The 14,668-nt window shown below is 43.1% G+C and overlaps 1 non-coding gene across 1 annotated transcript; it reads left to right on the forward strand.

Moving 5' to 3' along the window:
- The first annotated feature begins 276 nt into the window (after window positions 1–276).
- Window positions 277–439, forward strand: LOC142568266 (U1 spliceosomal RNA). Its single transcript, XR_012825386.1, has one exon. It is a non-coding gene; the product is annotated as a U1 spliceosomal RNA (small nuclear RNA).
- The last annotated feature ends 14,229 nt before the right edge of the window (window positions 440–14,668 follow it).

Below are 14,668 nucleotides of genomic sequence, written 5' to 3' on the forward strand. Positions count from 1 at the left end.
GCATACATCTGATTCATGGCATTCCTAGTTTCTTCTGCACTGCTTTTAGGCTTCCTTCGTTCCTGAGAGCAGGCTCAATTCTATCCACAGTTCGTACATTCCGTACATTTCTCTATCACCTGATTGATAGTGTGAATATGGTCTATTGTAGTGTAGCCTTTACGGAATATCGTTTGTGATTTTGCTGTCTTCCCAGATTAACTTTAAATTGACTTGTCTACCTGTATCACATGCCATCGTTTCACACATGCGCCGTTTTCCTACACTGGCCTTCGCATACTTACCTGGTCCTGGGTTGGCGGTGATCACGGAGGTCACGGACCCGTGCGAAGGCCTCTCCATTGCCCGGTGGTTGGCTGAAGCACGCCACTTCCCGAAGTCGAGGGAGCTGGAGCTTGCAATTTTTTGTAATGGGGCTAGGCGTGCGTGTCAGCCCCCATTGTGAAAATCAAAAGCAAGATATGCGGCGCGATCGGAGATCTTTGTTCGATACGCGTTCTGTTGGCATATCCAGCGTTTCTGGACACGTGCTAACTAGCACCCGAAGCGGCCTTGCACAAAGCTAGCGCGTCTTCAATGGAACAAGCGGGTTTTTCGGGAATAACAAAAGCTGTAGGTCGATTGTTCAAAAAGGCTGGTGAGAGACATGTTCTGGAACACATGTCTCACCGAGCCATCTCTCACCGAGACAGGAGCCAAGTGCAGTGATCAAGGTGTGGCAAGCAAGAATGTTGTTCCCAGAGCGGTTAAAGTTTCAGCAATGGAAGCCTATGGAAGCGAGGAAACGACGAAAATTTGTACTCGATATTCGAGACAAAACGGTAGTTGTGATAAAACTACGGCGTTACTCGTAATTGTCACTGCAGCGTATGTAGTCCGGAGACTCAGCTTTCGATTGAGGCCTATCTCGACTCTCTACACGTGGCATAACAATGTTCCCAAAAGCGATTTCACTTTTTATAGATACCACGTGAACTTGCACATTCGTGCAAGTTCACGTGGTATCTATAAAAAACACGAGCGTATCGCTGGCGGAAACGTTGGAAGCCGTGGCAGAGTCGTTTGATAGCTCGCACCTCTTGTTCCGTCTTGCTGACAGCGGTTCAATGCCGTACTGCGTAACATCTTTTTGTTTTCTAACGCCGCGCAGGACTGAGCTCGACAGTCTCCCATCAGATGGTCGAACCAGAAAACCCAAGATTTGATTTCATTGTTGCTTTTTCAGAAGGGCTCTTCAAATATCTTGTATTCTATGTTCATACTATTCCCGCAATAGCAAGAGTCATGCGTATGGCAACTGTAACTGCAAGCATCAAGGTATGATCGTAACTTGTCGCGACAGCGCAGTTGTAATCCACAGACGCTGCCACTAAGGAATACGTGGTAAGGTATGGCCGATGAATAATTAATTGCCAAGATTGGTTTTAAGTAAACGTTTATTACCAATAACGGCGGGTGGCTATACTAGCGCAAAAGACGGATGCTGGGCGGTTACTCTAATCTGTTGCTTGCCACATCACACATCTACACTGGAATTCAACCGGTTTCAGTAACTCTCGCCTATATTCTCTCGACCCTAACCTGCGGCTTCGCCTGCCACCCGAACTCCAGCTTTTCGTCTCTTTGTCCCCCGCTCCTTTCTCAATGTGGTGAGACGTGCTTCCACCGATATTTGCTCCAACTTTTTCTCAATAAATGAAGGCATTCATTCATTTCTAAATTGCTGAAGAAAATAGCGTGTCTTCAGCTCTATACCCACCCTGTCTCTCACCTGGACTCTCCGATAGCAAAACAATGTTACTGTGTTGCATATGGCAGGGCGTCGCATATAACATTTTCTAGGCATGGCAAGCAGCGGGGTGTGCAATTTTCGGTGGGTGACCAGACAGTATAGAGCACCTTCTCTGCCACTTCCACTCTTAGTGCTCTGCTCCGTGAGCTACTACTAGCCGCTCGGACGAAGTACGAAATGAAAGAAACCTATAGCTGGACAGAAGTCGAGGTTCGACGGAAGCCCGTCTGGTCGGTATGAAGCATGAAGAAATGAAACGATGGACACCGACCAAAAGATGTACTAAAAAGTACTTCTTTTGGTCGGTATCCGTCGTTTCATTGCTTCTATGGCGGGACTGATCGCGGGCAGCTCTATTCGGATTCGTGATGCGTCGATTTAATAAAATAATCGTGATGCGTCGATTAATACATATCGGCGAGGTGGGTAACAGTAGCTCGTGGATTTGGACTAACGACGCTCTTCACGCAGCACTTTCGTCTTAAGCGTGTTTGTGAACGGAAGTGAAAGGCAGGAGGGTAACACGTCTTCCTGAAATTAAACATTCGGAATAAGTCTTTGTTTGATGGTTGGCCATAGTCAAGGGTTCACGATACGAACCACCTTCCCGTTGGTATCAGCTTGCAAAGGGGGAACTCAGATGATGCCAAGCGGATAGGCTTTTAATTATAATAAGGAGATCTTTATTGAAATTCCTTACCATGAGGTGAAAGCCTACTAATAAGCATATAAATTTGCTGTATTATTAAGACCTTCTGTTAATATAAGGTTGATGTCTTTTACAGACTCCTAAATTAAAAAAGTAAGTTATGAAAAATGAATTGTTGCGGCAAATGTGTAAACGCACACGGCAACAAAAGTCCTAGTACATTTCCCAGTATTCACTCAATGAAGATGTTGCATGTCTTTACTGTGAAGTTGTAGTGATGCGAAGAACAAAGCAGTTGCAAAAGAGTCATGAATATAACTCATTATAAAGTGAGCTTGCGCTGGAAATAAAACACTCAAAATACCACGATGGCTGCGCGCAAAGTAGTGTTTCCTCTAAATCTGATCTAGGGATCAAGGCATCGCTTGATCAGATTGGAATGCTCGTACATTGCAGCCAATCTCGGTAGTCCATGCGTGATCGAGAATGTACGTCAGAATTCGCTTCACGCGCGCAATCTGATAATACTCTTTCGCTATTGAATCTGTGACAACATACTGTATATTGGAAACACATGCAGGCGCGCCTGGAGCTAACGGATAACTTTGGGAAAGTGGATAGACGCCAAAAAGACTTCAGCCCCCCCCCAAAAAAAAAACAGAATAGTATACAGTTGCTTTGCATATTAGCTGAAACATAGTGCTCATGGTAAAAAGGGCCCCCAAGCCTGCAGAGTGGTGCCAACATACCAAAAATGGATAGATAAACTGGTATTTAGCAAACCGGAATTTCGTGGTTCGTCGTAACCCTGTAGTCCAGAGGCCAGTTCCACCACGGGTACTGTGTTGGAGCTCATATTTCATGTCAGCATTTTCTGTCAAAAAATCACAGTATTTTTTTTACATCTTAACATTAGACAGCCAAATAATATGCAGCAGAACCACCATCTTAATATTTCAGTACTTTTCGTTTTAACGTACATACCCGCGCTGATCCATATGTTATAAAGTACTGACAATGTATTCCATGCTTTCCTCCAGGCAGCTGTTCTTAATCCTGATGATGACAGGAAAGCGAGCCGGATGCCACCAATTCTCAGAAATCTAATCGGGAGCGCACACAATGTTCTCGCACACCTTGTGTGATGTACAGTAGCGCTAAGGTGCTACTTGTATAACGTAGGAGAACTAGGTTATAAAGGCAGAAGTGTTCGGTCGGGTACATGTGCTTAAGCTCATGAAGTTGATTTATTTGCGCCAAGATAAGGTGTCCAAGCTTTCCACTTGCTTTATAAGAAACCTACAGCACCATCAATATGCCGGCTGCGTTTAACTGCAGTAAACAAACTATTAAACCAATACAAATATAGGTGACATAATTTCATCATTCGAGTGTTCAGATTGGTAACCCCTAGATGCGGAGTAAGTTGAGAAGTTGTGTGCGTAATTAAAAAAGCTACGTTAATTAAATGTTCAGCAATTGACCTTAGGTGGTTAATGAAAAATGAGCAGCTTGGAGCCCATCCTCGAGATTAACCATGTGAAGACGTTTTGATTAAACATGCTTCTGTAAGAGCTATGCGAGCAAAAATTTTCCAAGTAAACGCTCTTGGAAAGCGTAACTGACGCTGAAAAATAACGCTTGTGAAGTCGCAGAAAGAGCAGCGCTTCAAGACGGGAAACAAAGGAGGAACCCGACACACGCTGCGCTAACAACTTGAAGCGCTGTTCTTTCTGTGATAATGAACCAACTGGCCCGTCAGCCAATCTTCCAAACTTGTAAAGGCAACCTGACCGCACCTAGCCTTTTTGAGGCTGTCATCAATAGTATGGCCCCGTAAGCATATTCTTTGGGGCCAGTCTGCTTTCGATTTTTATTCACGCTGTTTTTTCGAAGGCAAACAGCCTAAGGTTTTAATTCCAATATAGCAGCGAACGTGGGCTGCCGAAAGCTTGTTTGGTCGCAGAAGCAGTGCGTGACGCAATAATAATGCAGATTTAGCACGTCGCTGGTCAAGACAATGCGCTGGCGCCGAGGGAAGGAAGATAACGAAAGAGAACAGCTTCGTAGCTGCTCACGGAGCCGTGCCAATGGTGACGGTGCCATCGTGGCAAAATATGGGGCGGCGCCATTGACCGCTGAGGCGTGTTTCTACAGCGAAGCTGTTAAGAGGAAGCTTTCGCTCGAGCCCAACTCGAGCACGGCATATTCAAATAAATGTAAAACGCAGAAACGCTTTTCTGAGATAACCCCTGGACCGATTCTGATGGAATGTGTTGCATTTCAGAGAGAAAAGTAAATTCTAGTGACTGTTCCAAGTGTAATTTCTATTTAGAGCCTGAATTTTGGTAACAGAATTTTCAAAATTTAAAAGTACGAAAAAAACTAGAAGTTCTGCATCAAAAACAGATATCGCGGTTTTGGCAACAGTATCTATTAGATCATTCAAAGCAGACAAATTGGATATGTAAATTTATATTTTACGTGAACTTGTTACGTTGTTTACAAGAGTTCTGCAAAAGCTGTTTCAGTAAAACTTCATTTGGGCCTAGTTCGTACATAATTCTGAACTTAAGCGTACCAGCGCCAGTGTGTGTCGTGTCTTTCTTTTGTGGTTCGTCTTAGGTGCTTGCGCTGTAAGTTTAAGTGCAAAAGCTGTATTTCCATATTACTAATTTCTTTAGATTCATATATAAGATACCAGTTTTGTCTGCTTTATATGTACTATTAGATGGAATTCACGGAATTGGGATATGGTTTTCTTTTGCTGAGTTACAGAGTTATAGATTGATAGTTTCGCTTTCTGGAAATTTTTTAAATTTGCCAATTTTAATAAAAAAATTGACGACCCAGATCACAAATTCGAAACCAACAGTCACTAGATCTTAAGTTTTTCTTTTAGGTGCAACAAAACTCGTCATATATGGTGCTGTGGTTGCCGAGAAAAACGAGTGTATTTATATATATATATATATGCGTTTATATGCATTTAGATAGGCGAACCCGAGCTAGAGCTTTCTGGTAAGGGCTACTTTCCCCACTATCGTGTCCGCTTGTTGAATAAGGTCCCGAAGATAGTGCAATGCCGGGCTGACCCGCGGTGAAAGTGATGCAGGCGTAAAGCGCTTCTTATACGTGGGCCGATCCCGAAGATATATGTAGTCGAAAGCCGGGAGGACCCCCGGCAGAAGTGCAGTTCGCCATTAAGGGGCCCGCATGCACAGCTTTGCTGATCATATTTATTCACAGAGTGGAAGGGAACTGCATTTTCTTTTTTTTTCTGAATGTATTTTGCTTTTAGAAAGAGATAATGCTATAAATGCAGTGTCGTCTGTTCTTGTCTCGTAAATTTATATATGGGTCGAAAGAAACTCTATATCCCATTCAACCGCAAGAATAGATGTGCGGGGAAATGCTCCCTAGCTCGTTCGCTCACACACACACACACACACACACACACACACACACACACACACACACACACACACACACACACACACACACACACACACACACACACACACACACACACACACACACACACACACACACACACACACACACACACACACACACACACACACACACACACACACACAAACACACACACACAAACACACACACACACACAAACACACACACACACACACACACACACACACACACACACACACACGCACACGCACACGAACACGCACGCGCACGCGCACGCACACGCACACGCACGCACCCGCACGCACGCACGCATGCACGCACACACAGAGAGATACGACATATACTCGCCCGCATTTACATTTAAACACGCCCACGCATGACCACACACACGCAAAAATGTACACACGCACGCACACATAGACACGCGAATGCTCGCACACGCATGCACGCACTCGTGCGCACGCATAATCAAATACTGAGACGTAAACACGCACGCTCACGCAAATACAAGTACACAAGCACGCACGCTCAAGGTGCGCACACGCACATACACTCCCTCTCCTTTCCTGTTGCCTGACAAAAACATGCGCATGCAAACAGTCTGAATGACACTCGCTCTGCAATTACCGTTCAGGACCCCTGCTGTAATAAATCGCATTAAGGTTTAAATTTCGCGCTTCTTTAAGTGAATGAGTATTCAGCTGAAAGGGTTCAAAACCATTTTTTCCTGTCGTGTAAGATAACCGCCCATCCCTGACGAAAACGCTGCTTTACCGCACCACCAATGTTCCGACTACGTGCCATAAATGCATATGTTGTTACTTCGGATTGCCCTCTTGGCGCAGACAGCTGAAGCTTCTTTGATACTCGGCTAAGATATAGAAATAAAATTGTTTAAAATCTTCCCATTTAGTTACGCATGTGCGTTGCCGTGAAGTTCCACAGGATGGTGAATGTGCAACGTCCAGAATTCCTGAGTATGTTCATGCTATAAGGCACGATTGAATTTTTTTTTTTGCGCAACACAAGGACTTGCGCATGCTTGTTGTTATGTTATCCAAGGAATACAATTTTATAATAAAAGCGACGACTTAACAAATAAGCAAATCATTGCTACGTTTTACGAAGTAAAAAGCAAAAGTAAAAAGAACCAAAACTGAAACCAAATCTTGAGGTTTCTGTTTCGGCCATCTGGTGGGAGACCGTTGAACTCAGTCCTACGCGGCGTTAAAAAAAGAGGCGCCACGCAGCATGGCATAGAACCTCTGCCAGCACGACGCGGAACGACAGGTGCGAGCCATTAAACGACACGGTCGCGGCTTCCAACGTTTACGCCACTAATACGCTTAGGTTTTTATCGATACCACTTGAAGTTGCACAACTGTGTTTGAAAAATCACTTTTTGGGAATATTGTTATGCCATGTGTAAAGATATGAAATAGGCATCAATCGAAAGCTGTCTCCGGACTACATACGCTGCAGTGCCTGTTACGAGTGACACCGTAGTTTTATCACAACTACCGTTTCTGTCTCGAAACTTTAGTACAAATTTTCGTCGTATCCATAGGCTTCCATTGCTGAATCTTTAACTGCTATGGGAGCGAAATTCTTGCTTGTCACAGCATGATCACTGCACTTAGCTCGTGTGGATTGTCTTCCAGAAAATGTCTCTCACCTGCCTTTTTCACTAATCGACCTGGAGCTTTTGTTATTCGCGAAAACCGATGCTACAAGCTTCGACGACGCTTTGGGGAATAGCAGCGTGGCGACCGCGTTTGGCTTTGCATCCCGATAAGCCGACATTGACGGAGTGAAAAGCTGATTCGATGTTATTACGGGCTCTACACGAAAATTCACTGAATATGCGCACGTAACTTCGATGTAGTGCCAGGTGGCATGTAATCACAGCGGCGCCGCTCAGGCCCTTAAGTCAGGCCAAAACTCCAGACAAGTCAAGCTCAGGCCCCCCAAAGCTAACGAACTCCATAATTTCGTTAGTTTTCTTTTCTACGTATTTTCTTTTTCGCTCTCGTGTGGTGCTCTGTAATTGGACGATACCTTTTAAGATTGTCGAAATTACACACGTACCGTTTATCTTTCTTCGGTGTATGCGTTTCACTGGTTAACAAATGCGAAGTTATCGCTCGCATCATGACACACTTGCATTTATCAGACCCTTCGGGGTCATCGTCGCTGATTGTACCTGCTGTCCATGTTGTAGCGGAACCTTGCGTTATCAGAGTGAATGCGTGCTGAGAATAGTGTTTCACATTCTGTAAGGTCCTGGATCACATGCGATTACGCTGGAATATTCGACTGAACGTTCATGCATAACCAACGCGCTTGAGTCGCAGATGAGTTTTCCGATGATCGACGCAGTGAATGTGTTCCTCAACGTAACTCGCATCTTAGCGGAACGTTATTCGTTAGTAAAAGAGAAGCCTCTTATTCAGGTGGAACGTATCTATGCGGTCTCGCGTTGCTTCAGTTGCAGATTTAATGTCTGTGCGAAACGAAACGCGAACTGCGGCGCCCGTGTCCGAATCATAACTGGAAGAAATGTGGGCGCCGTCGGCTAGTCTTGCTACACTGAGCGATGATGCTCGCCTTATACTGCGATATTTTCGCATCTGCTCTCCTTGATTTTTGTTTCTTCGTTTTGAAATTTAAAAAAAAAAACAAAATAGAGGAGAAAATGTCGCAGTGAAGCGCCAGCATCATTGACCGGTGAGGTCGAACCAGACATGTCCCCCTCTGAATGCTCATGACTGGCAGACGGTGCACATAAAACTTTTGTGTTCTGCTTCGGAAACGCACTCCGCTGTTAGCGCCAAATTCGGTGCTGATAGCAGAACATTTCAGCATATTGGGACAAGGAAGAAAAGGGCGAAGGGAATGAATGGGAACTGTTGCTAGCAAACATACGTGCACACCCAGAATCTTTCCCTGAAATTTTCGCTCACTAATTCAATTAAAGAAATGATAAATAATGAAATTAGAAGTGGACAAAAAAACGACTTGCCGCAGGTAGGGAAGGATCCCACATCTTCGCACTGCACGTGCGATGTTCTTTAACATACGAGAATTTTCACTCACGGGGACGCCAGTGCCGGACGCGTCGAAGCCGACAACGGATTTTCTGTCGCGCACGACGCCCTTAACGCTTTCGTGTTAAGATTTATCGTTCCTTGAACAACATACAATAGACGCAAAAGACCTGTGGCCTGGGGGAATGAGGATTGCAGCAAGACGCGCAAGATGCACAACATAGCACTGGGCTTACTTCGTCGTTACCCAAGCATGGAAAACATTATCGAATCAGAAAAGTAAGTCAAAGAATACCCGACACAGTGGCAGGCTGAAGAGCAAGCTGGGGAACGTTTCGAACGCGAATGTTTATCGCATTATATATTTTGATGATTCGGGCACGTCATCCGAATAGCAACTTTGGGTGCGGTGCGTTTTTTCTTGACAACCAATAATTTGTTCACATAGGTTTGCCGAAACTGTGCTTACGATGCTTAGCAAGCATCAACATTGTGGCAAACAGGCAGAAACACTGTTATCATTCATTTTGCGACCAAAATATTTCATATTTATTAAATATTGCAGTATTTGCTAGACAGTGTCACGCAGTGAAGAAAGTGTTGCGCAAATTGAGGTAAAAATTTATCTACAAACATTACGTACCTACGTGAACAATGTCCAGCTATGCTAGCACTTGATATTATTGTTTATTGACAGTTTTAATTAGAAATCATGGAATATACTAAACAGGGAAATTAATGCCCTTCCGTTAAGCATTTGGTGACCATATTCATCTACGAAGGCTACACTCTGTCACGTGTGTTGTTTCCAAATGATATGAAAGACCAAATATATAACCGGTATCTGTTAGCAGCAAGGAATAAATTACTTGAGGCAACGCGCAGAAAGGCACGTAGGACAACAAAAGTGAACAAAGACACAACACTTCACTTCTGTTGTCCTACGTGCCCTTTTGCGCTTAGCCTGAAGTTATGCCATACCAACATGCCCACCTGTCGGTTTCCTTGAAAAAATCAATAACTTCACTGCGCTTGTATCACCTAATGAGCGCCTCTGGGCTATGTATATGACGTGAGTGAATTGCATATGTAGATTGCTGTCCTTCTGAGAGGCTGCATGTGCTCTTGCGCTCCAATCACCCTGTTGGCGAGACTTTTCGCTCTTGCTTATGGAATAAAAACAGACATAATTTACTTCATTAAATTAACATTGTCTGAACCGTTAGCGTGTTAATATCGCCTTCTTATGTGATGTTTAATGTATTTTCAAACTGGCACAGCTACAGCAAACACAAATAGCACACTGAAGCTTCCATGATGTAGAACAAGATCAAAATCGATAGACGTCTTAACTTTCCTCGATTTGTTCTCAATATTCATTCGCGCTTGCAGTGGCAGAAATATCTGTACCGCAACCATTTTCATGAAGCAAAGGAAGTTTGTATACGTCCTGCGCTTCCACGAACACTTAAACGAGCAAGAATTTCTTCCCAGCAAGATGTGCACTTTACTTTGAGAGGAGCATGAAAGTAGCGATATCTTCCGATAAATGTAAATTTTTGCGTAGTAAGTGAGGTTCAGTTTAGTTAGATAATTTGGCGGATAGATAGCAGGGTAATCGGAGCGCCTCTGGTGGCATTCGAAAATTACTACATTAGTGTCAAACTAGTGGCGGACTCAAACGTCTAGTTTTTTTTCCAGATATGCGGTATCATTTTATACGAAACCGCGAAGTGACAAAAGTTTTATTAGATTCTGTTCTGTTTTTGGCATTGCTGTGCGCAAGCGCTGTGATTCAACAACGCCCAGTCGACAGTAGACACCAGTTATACGACATCGAAACATCAGGCATGGCTGAAGAAAGCCGCAACGAATACACGCCCCTTGATTTAAGCATGAGGGACAAAGCATCACCAAGTACAAGCCGCTACGGTACCCAGGACGCTTCATTTACTTTGAACGCCTACACAACGTAAGCTTTACGACTTGTCAATTTTTTTCGTTGAATACTGTTACCCTTAGACACGACCCATATATTAGGCTTTAACATATGTACACTTGCTCCCGCCTAAAACGGGTCTATTTTACAGCCAGCTTGAGCTTTCAAATCGGAGGCTTTCTTAGATCGACGAGTCGATGCTAGGGTGTTGCGAAAATATTGCCATGTTCAGCGAAAAGTGAGCTGTTTAGCACTCAGGATAATATTTTTCAGAACATGAAGCTAACGTATACTTGCAGAAGAAAATATTTTTATTGATGTATAATTCTTGCATTGCACACACGCGATGGGGTGCTATAGTTTGAAGTCCCGGGTACAATTCCGGATGGCACCACCGTATTTCGATGAAAGCGCACTGTAAAAAGGCTCTTGTTTACTTGCATTTAGGGGCTGGTAACAGAAGCCCCGATGGTCAAAATTTATGCGCAGTTCCCCAAAATTTGGTATGCATTTTATCAGGTCATGGCTCTTGCAAGAAAAAACATCGGAAATAGTTTTAACCGCAGTGTGCAATTGGTAGGCCGAACCATATGTGTTTTGTAGACAACTCGTCAAAGTGCGCAGCAATACTGTCATTTGCCAATGTAACAAAAAAAAATGTGACCAAGTGGGTACTGCCCGCTTAAAGCTTTACTTTAATAAAAAGTAGGCCTCGTGCATGAAAAGCCAAAACTTGGTTTAAATGTATTGCGCTTCCGTTTGCATGTGTTGTTTAACGGCAACAAATGCGCATTAGAGGAAAACACTTTTGCCACTTGGAATTGTGTGGTTAAAGAAGGTATTTGTTTCTGCTTTTAATGTTCCTTGACAACCTAAATTTAGATTACTTAGTTCTAAATGTTTTTTTTTTCAAGTAGCAAACTGGGGTGAGGTAATACCACAGCGATAAACAAGTGGCAAGTCATGGTATTTTACGGTACCCTTCATCATTTGTTAACGAATCAGTTGCGAGTCGCATTTCAGCTATTGTCTCGCTAAGCATTGCATCAGTTATAAGATATTTTTCATGCATTCTCACCACAATCATTATCCTTCGAAGAGTTCTTATATAGGCTCGAGAGAGTGACATAGAAGAAACTTAGCATCACTTGATAACAAACATTTAAGAACTGCATTCTAGTTAATCGTTATTTAATAATAATAATAAAGCGACTTTTAACCGCAGTCTCCTACATCATTGATGGAAATAAAGTTAATAATAATAATAATAAAAATAATATCTTTATTTCCATCAATGATGGAGGAGACTGCGGTTAAAAGTCGCTTTAGAGGTAACCGACTTGACTATTGCCCGAGCCTCCTTTACAAGGCAAACACCGATTGAACAGGAGATATATACACAGAGCAATTGACTACATATCAAATATGCACAAAAAATAAACGCAAAAACACAAATTACCTGAAAAACGCTCTACAATTATTTAAGAAAGATTGCGTGACGAAAATGTTCACGCAAAACTTGTACATCAGTTATATGAATATCAAGACTTGATTTCAGAAACAAATTTAAAAGTGTTGGTAGTGTGTATGATATCTTTTGTGTAGAATAATTGGCACGCAGAGTGACTACCTTCCACTGTTCCGTACACCTTGGGATGTAAGAATTATTTCATGCGAACTCGTCATTTCGTTCGTAAGTGTTAAAATTAATACTTGGCTAAGAGGCAGAAATCGGCTTGTATTCCTCAGAGCGAGGCAATTAAGCCCGTAATTTCAAGTATTACCTTAAATTCGATATATTCCTCATAGCTGCCGGATCTAAAAGTCATGATTGTAATTGGCCTGAAAACGCCATGTTCACCACGGCGTTGCCGAATCGCATCAGGGAGGCACAAATACTAATTATTCTAACATCAGCGCAGGTTTGCATCATAATTGCAGAAACCATCTAGACAGTGTCATTGTTATAATTCAACCCGAATTATTTATGCAAAAACATGTTTCAAAAAAGATTTTATTCCGAAATTATTTTTAGGATTCCGTCACTGTAGAAATCGGAGCAAGAATTTCATATAGCAAACTACATAGGACACGTTGTAAGTACTTTAACAGTCAAATTGACAGGATTCATGCAAACCAATGCGCCGTTTCGTCTGTGGTGGATGAGTGTGCCATCTGTGCCGAGTGTGCCATCCGTCCTATGTATGCCAGCATAGTTAGTATTTAAAGTGAGCGAACCATTGCGAGCAGCGCGTTTACAAACCATGACTTTGCTTACATAATTTCACCTTTTCTTGTGACCGCTAGTAACTGTCTGACCAATACTTTATTATTTGTAGGATTCGTGCCGACGCCTTGCGTTACCAGGGGTACACGCAGCACATGCCGATGACCGACGAGATTTGCAACGTCGACGGTACGTAGGCGATTGTCACTCGCCTTTACAACAAACATGGCAGATAGCCCCTTCGGTTTCCGTGGTAGCGTTACATTTATTGCGTATATAGATGCAATTTACCCAGCGCGGCCAAGGCGATTTCCACATGAACCAGCTTATAACGGCCTTACTAAGAAATTTGTGCGTATCTGAATGTATGCAAATCGATACATAATCTATTGAGACGAAGATTTTGAATGAATTTGTTCTTGTATCTGTGGTCTGGTAAAGTAGCCTCCTAGATGATAAGGGCAGAAGCCGAGACTGTACATTCCATGCAGTGATTAATTCACGCGTAAATGAAATCATCGCTCCACCATTGGTCGACAATTTTATTTGCACAGCAGAATCTCAGTGGGTTTGAGCTGCTACCCTTACCTGATGCCATGCTGTCTTAACGGTGCTGTTACGATTTAGGCAGTGTGTGAGAATTGCTCGCCAAGAGCATTTTACGAGCAGCAGACATGTCCCCCTACCGAATGCACAAGTTACAGAGCACTATTTGGGGCACCCCAAAATCGTTTATATTGGAGCTCGTGGTTCTTTCATACCAAGCACGCCAAGCCACAGTGGCAGTATAAACCTTCAAAAATTAATGAAAATATAACAGAAGGAGCACGCGAAATTGTTGGGTAGTTTGGCCTCTGTTGGCATAAATATTTACCAAATAACCCAAATATACGCTTCTGAAACATCAACATTATTTATATTGACAGAGTAACAATTACAGCACGCAACGATTACCAGTGAGTCTGCCACTACTTCAAAATTGTAAAGCTTTGTTAATACGAAAATTTACGCCATCCTGAGACACGGCACTTCCCAACTGAACGTTCTTTTCTGTTTGGTGATTAGCTTTGCTTCGATACGTCAAGGATTATGCGTTCTGCCAGTATCTGCGCAACCTCTTTCGCAGGGCTGATGAACGTTGTGACATTAGCGACGTGACTTATAATGCTGAGAATGCCAGAGAATAAAAAATAAGTTCCTTAAGTTACGCCTTTGCTATCAACCTGTAGTTCATTCGAAGTCAAAGCTGAAACTCAAATCTTTAATTCCTCTGGTTGGGAACCCGTGTTGAATGTTTTCCGTTGCCTACAAAGGCACAGTCACTAACGCATGTGGGTGTAGTAGTGCCGTAAGCATTCTTCGCCAATCCCCCCTCCATATTGTAAATATTGGTGCCTCCAAAAATACGGCGTCTCCCTGCAGTTTTAATGCTAATTGCAGTAGCATCGATGATCATCCTGAGAAAGGTTCTGCCATATTTTCCGCCTTTTACGTCTCTCGCATTTTCCTTTCAGTTCCACGCAATTACTGCGCCGTTATATGAAAGATGTTCACCAAGCCACAATAACTGCAGCGCTAT

This window comes from Dermacentor variabilis, chromosome 1, assembly GCF_050947875.1.
Source record: "Dermacentor variabilis isolate Ectoservices chromosome 1, ASM5094787v1, whole genome shotgun sequence".
NCBI lineage: Eukaryota > Metazoa > Arthropoda > Arachnida > Ixodida > Ixodidae > Dermacentor > Dermacentor variabilis.